Raw genomic sequence first — 12,672 nt, forward strand, 5'->3', positions numbered from 1 at the left:
CCTCTCCTGTTGTCAGCAGACTCCTGTTCCTGATAGCTGGTAGGGAGGTGCCCGGTGTTGATGCCCCCAGCCATGGGGAGGGAGTCAGGGCAATGGGAATAGAGAGGCAGATGGGCCCAAGGTCACTGAGGGCTGGGACAACAATCAGGGTGTGCTTTCTAGAGTGGGTCAGCCTTGGGTTGAAGTAACATCCCTGGAGAGCAGCAGAGAGAGACTCAACGTCTCGCATCAGACAGATGAGGGCTTAAAATCTCCAGTCTGGGATTCGATAGCTGGGTGCCCTTGGGCAAGTTATTTAACTTTCCAGTGCCTCATTCTTTCGTCTGTAAATTGGGAACAATAAGAGTGGGGTTGTTGTGAAGAATTCAGGGGCTGTAATTAGCATCACCTGGGAAGTTTGTAAAACCTCCCCATGCCCAAGCCACACCTGAATCAACTCAATCAACATCTTTGGGAGTGAGGCATAGGTATTAGTAAAAAAAAAAAAAAAAAAAAAAAAAAAAGTCTGCCCAGGTGATTCTACTGTGCAGCCAGGGTTGAGAACCACTGCTATTCAAGTAAAGCACTTCCTGCCCAGGACATAGTAGGGCTCCGTATACAGGAGCTATTGTCCATTCACTCATGCACAAAACAAACATTTATTGAGCACTTACCTATGCCGGGCTCTGGATTACATGCCAGGCATCACCTGTTCACAGCAGCTGTCTGAATTTATTTATGGACTATTTCTAGCATAGCTTCCAATAGAGGGATCACGGGGTTCAGTGCTTTGTGAAGCCAGAACCCCAAGTCCATAATGCTGGGGAGAAGGTTTTACTGACAGCAAGGAAAGGAGGGAAATGCAGAAAATGTGCCCAAATCAGAGAAACCAAGCCCTGTGTGTGGAAAGAGCAGTCTGAGATCTCCGGGCCTTTAAGGAGGTAGCAGGAGAAGACGGTGTGGGCTTCAGACTTTCTGTGGGCTCCTCTGTAAATACCTGCCCCTACAATACCCCAGTTTCCACAGCTGTGATGTGGAAGGGCTTTCAATGATTGGTTTGATTGTTTTTAGCCGCAGAACTCTTCATTCAAATGAGACTTAATGGAACCCAAATTATTAAACAAATGAAGTCTGAATTGCTTGGGTGTGTGTATATGAGTGTAGGTGAGTGTGTGTGGACGTGGACATGGGTTAGTGTGTGAGAGAGGGTCTATGAATAGATTGTGAGTGTGTGAGTAGGTAAGTGTGTGCATGTGTCAGTGTGTGCTTGTATGAGTTTGGGATGAGTGTCGGTGGAGGTGCATGAGTCGGTGTATATTGGAGTATATAAATGTGTGTGTGTTTGTATATCTGTGTGTTTGTGTGGCATGAACCTTTGAAAGTGTGTGTATGAGTGTGTGTTATGAGTATGTGAACCTATGCGTGTGTATGACAGAGTGGTAGGAATAACAGATTTGTTCTGTGTGTGTGGATGTATCCATGTGTGCCTGTGTGTCAGGGGGCCAAGGGGCAGGAATTCTCCTGTTAAGGCCTCCTCGATCCCCCTCCCTCTCTCATCCCCAGCCCTGGAAAATACTGCTTGAAACCCCCTGGTCTATGTGTCTACACTGGACCTGCCAGCAGTCCTGTGTCCCCTTGGAATGCTGGGCCTGATGGCCTCCAGGAGCCGTGGGCTGTAGAGCATCGGTGTCCAGAAGATCACTGCACGCTCCCATCCCCTGCCCCTCACGTGCCCCCGACAGGCCCCTTCTTCTCCGTGCCATTTTCCATGTGTTTTCCTCCCAGAACCCTGAGCTGAGCCCTCCAGAGCTGCCTGCTGGGTGGGGGTGATGACTCATTTCAGTTGATGTCATCCTCAGGATTCAAGGCCCTCAATGCACTCAAAGAGTCTTTGTTCCCCAAATGGAAAAGGAAAGTCCATACGCCAAGAAGAGCTGAGTACGAAACTTCCCAGATACCCATGGCTGCTCATGCCTGCCCGCACCTGCCAGCCTTCACTGTGCCACCTGGTCCACATGGTCCCTGGGCTGGCTCTGTGCCCAGGATCCAGGAACCAGAGGTTGAGGGAAGGGGGTAAGGAAGAGATGTAAAGACCCCCACCACAGCAAGACAGCAGGAACCACTGCTTCTTCCTGAGGTTGGATGTGGCTCTTGCACTGTGGCTAACTGCTGCCATGACTGAAGGGTCTGCGTGTGTGCGCGTGCACGTGCACATGTGTGAAGGGAGCAGTGGTGAGCAGAGCCGGGTCACAGGATAGGGGAGTCACCCCATGCTCTCAGCAGAGCCGGGTCACCAAATGGGGGAGGCATCCCACGCTCTCAGCAAAGCCAGGTCACAGGATGGGGGAGCCACCCCACGCTCTCTCCCTCCGGGCTGCTCTCCTCAGTTCCTTATCTGCTGGGCCTGTTCATCAATTATGTTGCTAATTCTCTTGTGGCTAGCAGGTGGTTTTGAGGCTGAACGGAGATGCTGTGCACTGACAGCTTGAGAGTGCCCAGCCCTGGTCAGCACCCAACCCAACGAGCGAGAACTCCCAGTGTTTCCCAAATGCTCACTACACACCAGGCCCTGTGCTAAGTAGGGTTCTCACTGTGTTGTCTGTTCTCGCGATGGCTCTGTGAGCCAGGTCCTAGTGCTGCCCCACTCTACAGATTAGGAGGCTACAGGGAGGTGAGGTGACCTGCGGAAGGCCCATGAGTGGCAGACCCAGGACTAAGCCTAGGTCTGTCTGATGCCAAAGCCCAGGCAGTTAGCCCTTACTTGTGGCTGTCACTTGAGAGTGGGCATCAGATCGATGCAGGCCAGACCCTGAAAGACTCTGATTCCATAGGCACAAGCAAGGGGGGCAGACCTCTGACTTTTAAAAGCTCCCAGGGTGACTCTGATATGTGACTAGGGCTGCAACCTTCACACCGTGCCACCCTACCTAGTCCCATTTGAATCTTGACTCCAACTGCTTATTAACCTCATGGACTTGGAACAGTAATTTAAGCCTCAGTTTTCTAACCTGTAAAATGGGGATAATAATGTCATCCATCTCATAATCAAGTGTAAGGATGAAGTGATTTGTGGAAAGCCCTTTGAACAGCACTTGGTATGCAGCAAGCCTGCAGAACATTTTAGCTGCTGATACTGTTGTTTCTTGGCATTCTGTTCACTGAGAGTCCCCTCTGCCAGGCTCTGTGCTGGTTGCCAAGGACCGAGAGATGAGTTGGCATGGCCCATGCCCAGGGCCCATGTCGAAGCATATGAGAGCAAGGGGTACTGGCCACTGGACTGCAGACGGATGAGGGTGTCTGGGAGGAAGGATGGAGGGGGACCGTGGGAACACAGAGGTGTGCAGCTGTGCCTGGGAGAGCCACAAGGAAAGCTTAGAAGGCAATGGGCTGTAACAGGCAGAGCCCAGCTTCACATCTTCAGTGCTGGCTGCTGCACTGAGGATTCTGAGTGAGTGACTTCCTGTCTCTGGGGCTTGATTCCCTCCTCTGCAAAATGAGAGAGTGATCCCTGCGTTGCTTCCCTCCTGGCAGAAGGAACAGGTGAGAGGATGCTTTGGAAACAGGAGAGGATACTGGACAGGTGAGGACCACTTCCTGCTGGGCTAAGTGCTTTTCAGCTGCTGGCCAGGAAAAGCAAGCTTCAGCCAGGACCCCAGCTCCAGGCCTCCTCAAATCGTCTTCTCCTCAGTTTAGGTCAGAGGCTCAAGAAAGCAAGAACGAGAGAACAAGAGAGAAAGAGAGCAAGAGAGAAAGAGAGAGAGGGAGAGACAGAGAGGGAGGAGAGCGTATACAGTAACTTCATTGAGCAGGAAAATTCCTATGCTATATATGAAAACCGGAAAAGAGAAGGAGGCGTTCTAAGTTTATATGTAGAAAAATGCTCTTCTGTAATTCAGAAAAATAGAGTCTTTGATTGTGACCGAGCCAGGTCTCCTTTCTAAGTTGATCCAGGATTTTTTCCTTGGCAGGGAAACAGTTCTTTTTCTAAGAAATGCATCGGGTGATAGGTTTTTCTAAGAACCTCTCGCATCTTTGCTGGGTGCAGATGGACCCTCAGGCACCGTGAGTTGTGTTGTGTTCATTTTCCTCAGAAAGGGAGTCAGGTGGAACCAGGAGCCCCCGGAGACTCCAGCCTGGGTGGGGCTGAGTTTCCACACAGGCAGAGAGCTGTGACATTTTCCTGAGCACAGTGCTCCTTGCCTCTGGCCAGGCCTTGCTGGCCAAAGACAAGGAAGTCTATGGGGAGGGCTGGGTTTGTCCCGGCCCCTGTTGGAGTCATTCCTTCCAGGCCTGAAGGCTGTGGACTGAAAGAACCGGCAGTTAGGGGTGGTTAGAAAAACTGAAACACAGGCGGGAGACAAGGAGGAGGCAGACGATGAGGTTGTCAGACCTGGCAAGGGCCTTTGGAAAATATTTAGTCCAAGGCTCCAGTTTGACAGATATTGAACCTGAGACTCAGAGAAAGGAAGGGACTGCTCAAAGTCATATGCCAAGTTGGTGGCAGAGTCCACCTTGCAGGCTGAGGCCCTTTCCACCACCCCATGCAACATCTGAGAGGTCAGGATGTAGAAGTTGAGGCCGACTTGTGTGTGGTCTCAGAGGGGTAGAGCTAGGCCCAGCCAGGTGGGTGGGAGTTGCAGGGAGAGTTGCCTCAGTTCAACATGAGAAAGGACTTCTGAAGACTTCGAATTGTGCAGCAATGGTCAGGTGGCCGTGAGTGGAGATGAGCAGGTGGAAGCCAGGTGGCTTTGGATGGGTGAGCATCGTAGGAGGCTCCTCCCCAGATGGTGAGCTGCACTGTCCCACATAGTCTGCGGTTGCTGAACTCCTGTCCCTCCAGGGAGGTGGGAGAAAGGGAAGTCACATGCCAGAAGGTGTGATTTAGACATACCCAGGGTCCTTGGGGGCCACCTCTCTGTAGGGGTGTCCAAAGGGCAGGGAAAGACCAGTCCTAGAAGATGCAGGAACCCCACCCTCCCAACTCTCTGGCAGGACAAGCTGACAAAGGGCAAGGAAGAGGGACACGTGGCTTCTCCGAGGGTCTGCCCCCATGCTGCAGGCGCAGAGGAGGGGCATTGAACACCTCTTCTCCCCAGGGGCTGAGTGCCAGGAAACTCAGGCGAGAGGAGCCCTTCTGGGGTCCCAAGGGCAGTCCCCCCACCTTACCCTACATACCCTCATCCTACTGGTCCAGCCCCAGGCCACAGGCAGTATAGGGTCATCTGGACCCTCTGAGCCCCGGCCCCACAGTGGAAATACACGGATCCGCTTGCAGGAGTCACCGTGGCCCCGTTTAAGCAGACTGAAGTGTGCCATTGGTCTTTAGAGACGTGTGTGGGAATGGTAGAGACGCAGGAGGGGCACCTTCGGCCTTCCCCAGCTCTCGGTGCAGGGAAACAGTCGAGGAAGGAAGGGAGGCGTTATGGGTTCTAGGCCTGGCTTGGCCACACTCACTGCATGACCTCAGACCTGCTCTCTTGGGTCCCTTACAGACCTCTCGGTTTGAGTCTGTTATTGGGATCCCAGTTCACAGCCCAGGTGAAAAGCCTTCCTTGCAGTTGGTGGAAGCGCAGTTCCCGTAGAGACCGCCAGGGGCCGCTGCCGCGCACAGTCCGGGGCGTCCTCAGCCTCCCTCGCGCCTCTGTCGGGACATCTCGGTAGCGTTCCTTCACCCGGAGCGGAGCGAGGAACGCTCCTTAGCCTCCTGCGGCCTTAAATACTAACTATCGCGAGCGCTGGGCTCAGGTCCCGGATGATCATCTGTGAGAGGGAGCTTTGCAAAGCCAGCTACAGTTCTCTAGGGAGGCAAGGCTCCAAAGCTCAGGCTAGTCCCGGGCACTGCTTCAGGACCCCACAGATGCAAGGACTGATTCCATCCCATCGCACGGAAGGGGAGACCGAGGCCCAGCGGGGTAGGGGAGGTGCCAGATGATGTCCCCGAGCCTGTGGCAGAGAGGAGGAGGAGAGGTGAGGGTTCGCTCCTGTTCTTCATCTCTGGCCAAATCGCTGTCATCTGTGTGGAAGGAAAACCTGAACCCTGCTCTGTTTGTTTCTTCATGGCTGGGATTCCGCCTGGTTTCCATGGAAACTGGCTTTGGGCCCTTGGGAGGAAAGTCGCACCCTGCCCTGACTGCTCAGATTTCCCTCTGCCTCTGAAGCCGTCTGATTTCTCCTCTCTGCGCCCTGAGGAGGGGCCACCCTAAAACTGCACTTTGGAGTGTGAGCTAGATTTGAGGGAGGAAGGCTCAGGCTGTGTCTCCCTGTGTCCGTTCCTTCATCTCCTTGGCTCTGTGGATGTTTAGAGGAGGGGGGATGACTTTGGCCCTTTTTGCAGAGTAAGATTGGGGCCCGCGTGTGTTGGGGTGCTGCTGAGCCAGACTGGAAAGAGTTAGATGTGAGAAGATGGGGAAGAGTGATGTCACTAGAAGGAATAGCATGAGTGAAGGCAAAGACAGAGGGGGAGAATGAAGAGATGAAGCAGAAGGTGCCTTGAATGGAATTTTGCTTTTATGCTGATGGCACTGGGGAGCCATTGAAGGCTTTGGAGCTTGTAATAGGAGCAGATGACTGCTAATGGTCACCTAGATAGTGAGCTGCTTGAGCGCACATGTTCCAGGCTTAGCTCCATGACTCCAACGCTACGCAAGGCACAATGTGGGGGCTTTAGAAATATGATCAAATTCATGAATTGGAAAAGTAAGTTGAAAAACCCCCATTGGAAATGAAGCTGTCTCTAAGCATTTATGAAGTGAGAGAATAAGACTGGTCAGATGTAGCCCCAGGAGGTGTTTGAAGGCAGTGAAAATACATAGAATAAATCACAGTGGATGTGGCTCTGAGAGTCCATCTGGTCTAACTCTCTGATGGAGAAACTGAGATCAAGGATGGGGAGCAGCTGGCCCAAGGTCACAGACAGAGTCTTGAACCTGAGTCCTTCCTCCCCTCCCTGGGTCTCTCATTGCCCCATGGATTCCTGCCTCCCACATGGGCTCCCTGGGTCAGTGGACCCAGCGTTGTGGAGGTGGGAGGGAGCCTGGACTTTTCAGGTGATGGATGGGCATGCAGTGAGGTCATTGTTGGATATTGGACTGGAGCCCAACCCCAGTGACTCTCACCAGGGCCTCAGACTGTGAGCCTGGCACCTTCAATTCTGGAGTGCCTAGGATTTTTTATATATGTATATACTTTGAGTTCTAGGGTACATGTGCACAACATGCAGGTTTGTTACATATGTATACATGCGCCATGTTGGTGTGCTGCACCCGTTAGCTCGTCATTTACATTAGGTGTATCTCCTAATGCTATCCTTCCCCCCTCCCCCCACCTCATGACAGGCCCTGGTGTGTGATGTTCCCCACCCTGTGTCCAAGTGTTCTCATTGTTCAGTTCCCACCAATGAGTGACAACATGTGGTGTTTGGTTTTCTGTCCTTGTGATAGTTTGCTCAGAATAATGGTTTCTAGCTTCATCCATGTCCCTACACAGGACATGAACTCATCCTTTTTTACGGCTGCATAGTATTCCCGTGGTGTATATGTGCCACATTTTCTTAATCCAGTCTATCATTGATGGACATTTGGGTTGGTTCCAAGTCTTTGCTATTGTGAATAGTGCTGCAATAAACATACGTGTGCATGTGTCTTTATAGCAGCATGATTTATAATCCTTTGGGTATATGCCCAGTAATGGGATGTGGAATGCCTAGGATTTAGTTCAGCCGGCAAACACTTCCTGAGGACCTGCTCAGGGACAGAGCCTGGGTGTGGGGGGGACAGGGAGAAGTGGACCCCAGTTCCTATACTTAAGGAGGTTCCGAGATGGTAGAGTCTGACACCTCTGTAATATAATGCCATATATGCTACATAGAGTCAAGGCCAAGTGCAGGAGCAGGAATGCCCAGACTACCTGGTGGGGGAATCCAAGAGGACTTCATGGAGGAGGTGATGACATTGAAGTTGGGTCCTGAGATATGTGGAGCAGTTCCTCAGGTGTGGGGAACAGCATATACAAAGGCTCAGAGGTGTAAAAGGTAGGACCCATTCAGGATACCTTGAGATTTCCAGTATGACAATTGCATGGGGAAATAGCAGGGTAATAATAATAGTGAAAGAAATGGCAGCTACCATTTATTAAGCACTCTGTGTGCTAAACAGTGTTCCAAACATTTTAGGTATATTATTTTATTTAAGTCACACAATTGTCCTCTAAGAGAGGTATTATTATCTGGGGATAAGTGTGGGCCACTTCCAAGAATCCTCAGGCTGCAGAGTTCCATGATCAGCCCCCATCGGCATGCTCTGCGCCAGTCCCCAATCCCCTCCAGAATGGTGGGATGTCTTCCCACCAGCTGTGATCTCCACCCTCCTCCCTTCCTGCCCAGCTCCAAGCCATCCCAGGTCAAGCCCATGGACCCAGTTGCTGGGCTTGTTTGTCTTGGCTCCCTGGCTTCTCCTCTGCTCCCTGGTGGCTGCCTGAGCAGGTGGCCCTCCTGCTGGAGGCCAAGGGGAAATGAGCCAGCAGGCCCAGGCGCAGCCACGAGTGAGTGTGGGTCACTCCAGGCCGGGGTCGTCCCCCACCATGCCATGCCATGGGACAGTGGATGTGGAGGGATGTGGTGGGGGTTGCTGAGAGCAGGGCTGGGCTGCTGGGGCTGACTTGGGCTTGCTCTAGATTCATGGCTGGGCTCCCTCTTGGCGGACCCTGTGGAAACAAGGCCTGCGGGCCAGCGCCTATCCATGTGTCCTGTCTTGAATGGCTGAGGCCTAGGGGGATGGAGGGCGGGAGGGTTAGAAAGGGATCTTTTTTGCAGACTTTGGTTTTTGTTAAGTTTATACCTTGCATTTCCCATCTGTTGTCTCACTGAATCCCCACATGGGAAGTGGGCAGGGACCTCCCCTGATAGCAGGAATTCATCGCCCAAAGGCTTTGTGTTTGGTAAAGAGCAAAGGCAGGATCTCATCACAGCTGTGTCCAAAGAGGAGGATGTTGTCCGCTGCAGGCTGCCTCCTTTGCCCCCTCTCCAGCTGACCAACCACCGGCCAGGGCCTGGAGTGGTCGGGGGCTGTGGGAGGGCTCTGGGACTCATGGTACCAAGACTCTGCCCCCCTTGCTTTGCTGCCCCATCTGTCGCTTCCTGGCTGTGCCTCCTGGTCATGGAAGTCTCCCTGAACATCAATTTCCCTATCTAGAAAACAAGGATGTTGGATAGATTCATGAATTTTTGTTTTTACTCAGACTCCTGGGCATAAGAATTCCCAGAATTGCCACGCGCAAGCATGGATCTACTGGCCATGGGAAGCACTGGGCTGGTTTAAGCAATGAGCTTTCTGAGTGGGAGCCTCTGAGGCCCGTCTCCCTGTGTCCCCTGAACCCCTACCTGGCCCTGGATCCCTCAGAGACACCACTTGGAAACGAGCCACAGGATGTGAAGCTCTGGCGCTTTTACTGTCTGTGGCACCAGGAATTTTCCCAGCAGAAAGAGGCTTCCCCCTCCTGTTCCCAGCAGGAGAGAGAGAGGAAGTAGAGGAAAAGCTTTTTACTGGATTGGACAAGGGAAGAAGAAAGCAGAGCTATCAGTAGGGTGTTTGTGGTTTTGTTTTGTTTTTATCTTTAAACCGTGGAGGAGAGAAAAGAAATCTCAGTGGGATGTTTAGTTTTCTTTGTTTCTTTTCCTTTTTTTTTTCTTTCTTTCTGTACAAAGATAAGCTGAATCTGAGGGAGGAAAAGCAAGAAGAATAGGTTTTATGATTTCTAAAAGTGGATTCAAGGAGTTAATCTCTTTAAAAATATGTAAATGTCTTTACTTTTCATACCATGTATATGCCATAAAATAAGAAAAAGTATAAAAGGATGTCCAGTGAAAAGCAAGTCTCCCAGCCCCCAGTCACCAGCTTCCTTCCCTGGAGACAACCGCTGCCCCCAGTTTCTTGTGTATTCTTCTAGAGATATTGTAATATACCATATATATTTAAATATCTCTTATATATTTACTTTGTATTAGTACATATATTTCCAAATGATAGCAATTCAATTCTGCACCTTGTTATTTTGTCTGTTTGTTTTTACATAATACATCTTCTTGATTTTTTCATGTTAGCACTTAAGGAACCACATCTTTTGAAATGCTGCCTTGGATTTCATTGTGTGAACCTATCATAATTTATTATATTCATCATTCCCAAAGATGGGAATGTTAGGTAAATTTAAACCACGATGCAGTGAATATTTTTGTATGTACTCTATATTTCACGTATGAACTTTATCTGTTAAAAAATTCATAAAAGTATGACTGCTGGGTCAACAAGTACATGCGCATTTGCCATTTTGATAAATGTTATCAAATTGCTTCCCACCACATTATACCAATTTATGTTCCTGCCAGCAACGCAGGAGGCCTGCTGCCTTAAACCCTTGCCAACACAGCGTATTCTGATCTTTGCCAGTTTGATAGGGAAAATGGTATCTCTTCGTAATCTTAACTTGTCATTTTCTCATTATGAATGAGGTGGAGTATTTTTCATATGTTTAAGATTTTAATTTCTTTTACTGTGTCTAGAATTTCCTATTCTTTGCCCATTTTTCTTTTGGGTATTCATTTGCTTTGCATGTTAGAGAAATGAGTTTGTTACTGTGATTTTTGTAGCAAATATCATTTCATGGTTTGGGGATTTTCTTTGACATTGTGGGGATTATCATTATTATTATTATTTGCTATGCAGAACTTTTTTATTTCTATGTGGTCAAATTTAACCAAATTTACCAATATTTTAACTAAAATTAATTTCTGTTTTAAAGCAAGTCGTGAACTGGAGAGGATAAACATTCAATTGAGAATCAAATCTGAGTTCATGGCCAGCAAACACTTCCTCTCTGTTAACCTTAGTTTAGTCTTTTCTAAAATGAGGGGATTGGAGGCTGGGCGAAGGGGCTCACACCTGTAATCCCAGCACTTTGGGAGGCCGAGACAGCAGAATTACTGAGTCCAGGAGTTCGAGACCAATGTAGGCAACATAGCAAGAACCTGTCTCTACAAAAAAATGAAAAAATTAGCTGAGTGTGGTGCTGCATGCCTGTAGTCCCAGCCATTTGGGAGGCTGAGAGGTGGAAGGGTCATTTGAGCCTGGGAGGTGGAGGCTGCAGTGAGCTGTGATCATGCCACTGCATTCCCACCTGGGCAACAGAGCAAGACTCTGTCTCAAAAAAAAAAAAAAAAAAAAAAGGGGATTTGATAATATGTACACATTCATTCATTTGTTTGTTCATTCACTCATCAGCCCTGGGTTGGTTACTGGGAACACAGATGGCCCAGTGGGAAGAGAAACAAGTGACCCAATAGTGACACGCAGGGGCTATGATAGAGGACCCCAGTGTGTACAGAGAGGGCTTCTAACACAGCTACCAGAGGGGAGGGTGTTGGTGCGGGAGGTGAAGTGAGATTTCAGGGGAAGCAAGGCCTGGGCTGATGAGCAGGAGTCATTCAGTGAAAATAACTGGGCTGGACTGGGGCAGATGGCACACAGGAAAGCATTCCTGGCAGGGGTGGGAGTCCCTGGGACAGTGTGGGGCGCTCCGGGGCTGTGTCAGGCATGTCACAGAGTAGGGAGTGCAGCTTGGTCCTGACCACAGAGGGCCTCTTGAGCCAGGTGGCAGCAGCCTGGTCAGCCCTGGCCCTGAGGGCCATGAATAATCATATTTTATAGAAGATTTTCTAAGCAGGGCAGCAACAGGATCAGATGTGCTCTTTTGTCACGGAGGGGTTAATCATTTTTATAAAAATTGTATGAAATATTTTCCATGAAATTAGCGATGAAGAAAAATATAATGAATACTTCTTTTGAATACCACCTAAACAATTAGGTGGTAATTAGCTATTACTGTAGTAATTAGCTATTACTACAGTTGAAAAGCCCTGTGGACCTCTCCCAAATTGTGTCTCTCTGCCTCCCCTAAATGTTGGCAAGAATATGCTGCTGGTGGGTCTGTGACATGACACAGTTGTTTCAGAGAACAATTTTGCAACATTCAGGGAAGTTGTAGGTGCACATACCCATATTATCCAATGATTCCACTTCCAGCTGTGGAATTACCTGCACAGGCAAGCAGGAGGAGATGTATTTAAGGGAGTCTATGGTAGTATCGTTTGTAATATTGATGGAAACCTCGCTTTCCACCAACAGAAATGTGAATCAACCCATTGTAGCTTATTTATACCATAGAGTACTGTTGTGAAAATATAAGGCCAGGCCAGGCGTGGTGGCTTTCTCACGCCTGTAATCCCAGCACTTTGGGAAGTCAAGGTGGGCGGATCACCTGAGGTCAGGAGTTCGAGACCAGCCTGGCCAACATGGTGAAACCCTGTCTCTACTAAAAGTATAAAAATTAGCTAGGTGTGGTGGTGGACACCTGTCATCCCAGCTACTCAGGAGGCTGAGGCAGGAGAATCGCTTGAACCCGGGAGTCAGAGGGTGCAGTGAGCAGAGATTGCGTCATTGCACTCCAGCCTGGGCAACCAAGAGCAAGACTCCGTCTCAAAAAAAAGAAAAGAAAATATAAGACCAGAGTCACATGTATCAGCAGGGATAAATCTAAAAACTACAATGCTGAGTGAAAAATAAAAGCAAGTTCCAGAAGAATGCATGCATCATGCCACCATTTACATGAGGTTTCATACACACACCATGGTTCTAGATTCTG

At 49.6% G+C, this 12,672-nt stretch overlaps 1 protein-coding gene across 3 annotated transcripts in view; it reads left to right on the plus strand.

Moving 5' to 3' along the window:
• Window positions 1-12,672, plus strand: part of LOC105477208 (collagen type XV alpha 1 chain) — a 128,179-nt gene that overhangs the window by 25,689 nt on the left and 89,818 nt on the right. Inside the window, exon 1 of one of the 3 annotated variants that reach the window (XM_011733617.3) lies at window positions 5,704-5,946. The exons of the other annotated variants lie outside the window; for them this stretch is intronic. The gene's annotated coding sequence lies outside the window, so the exon portion shown is untranslated. Of the gene's footprint in view, window positions 1-5,703; window positions 5,947-12,672 lie in introns of those variants that run through there. 3 annotated transcript variants of the gene reach the window in all.

The sequence above is a fragment of the Macaca nemestrina genome, chromosome 14 (genome assembly GCF_043159975.1).
Source record: "Macaca nemestrina isolate mMacNem1 chromosome 14, mMacNem.hap1, whole genome shotgun sequence".
In the NCBI taxonomy this organism is placed as follows: domain Eukaryota; kingdom Metazoa; phylum Chordata; class Mammalia; order Primates; family Cercopithecidae; genus Macaca; species Macaca nemestrina.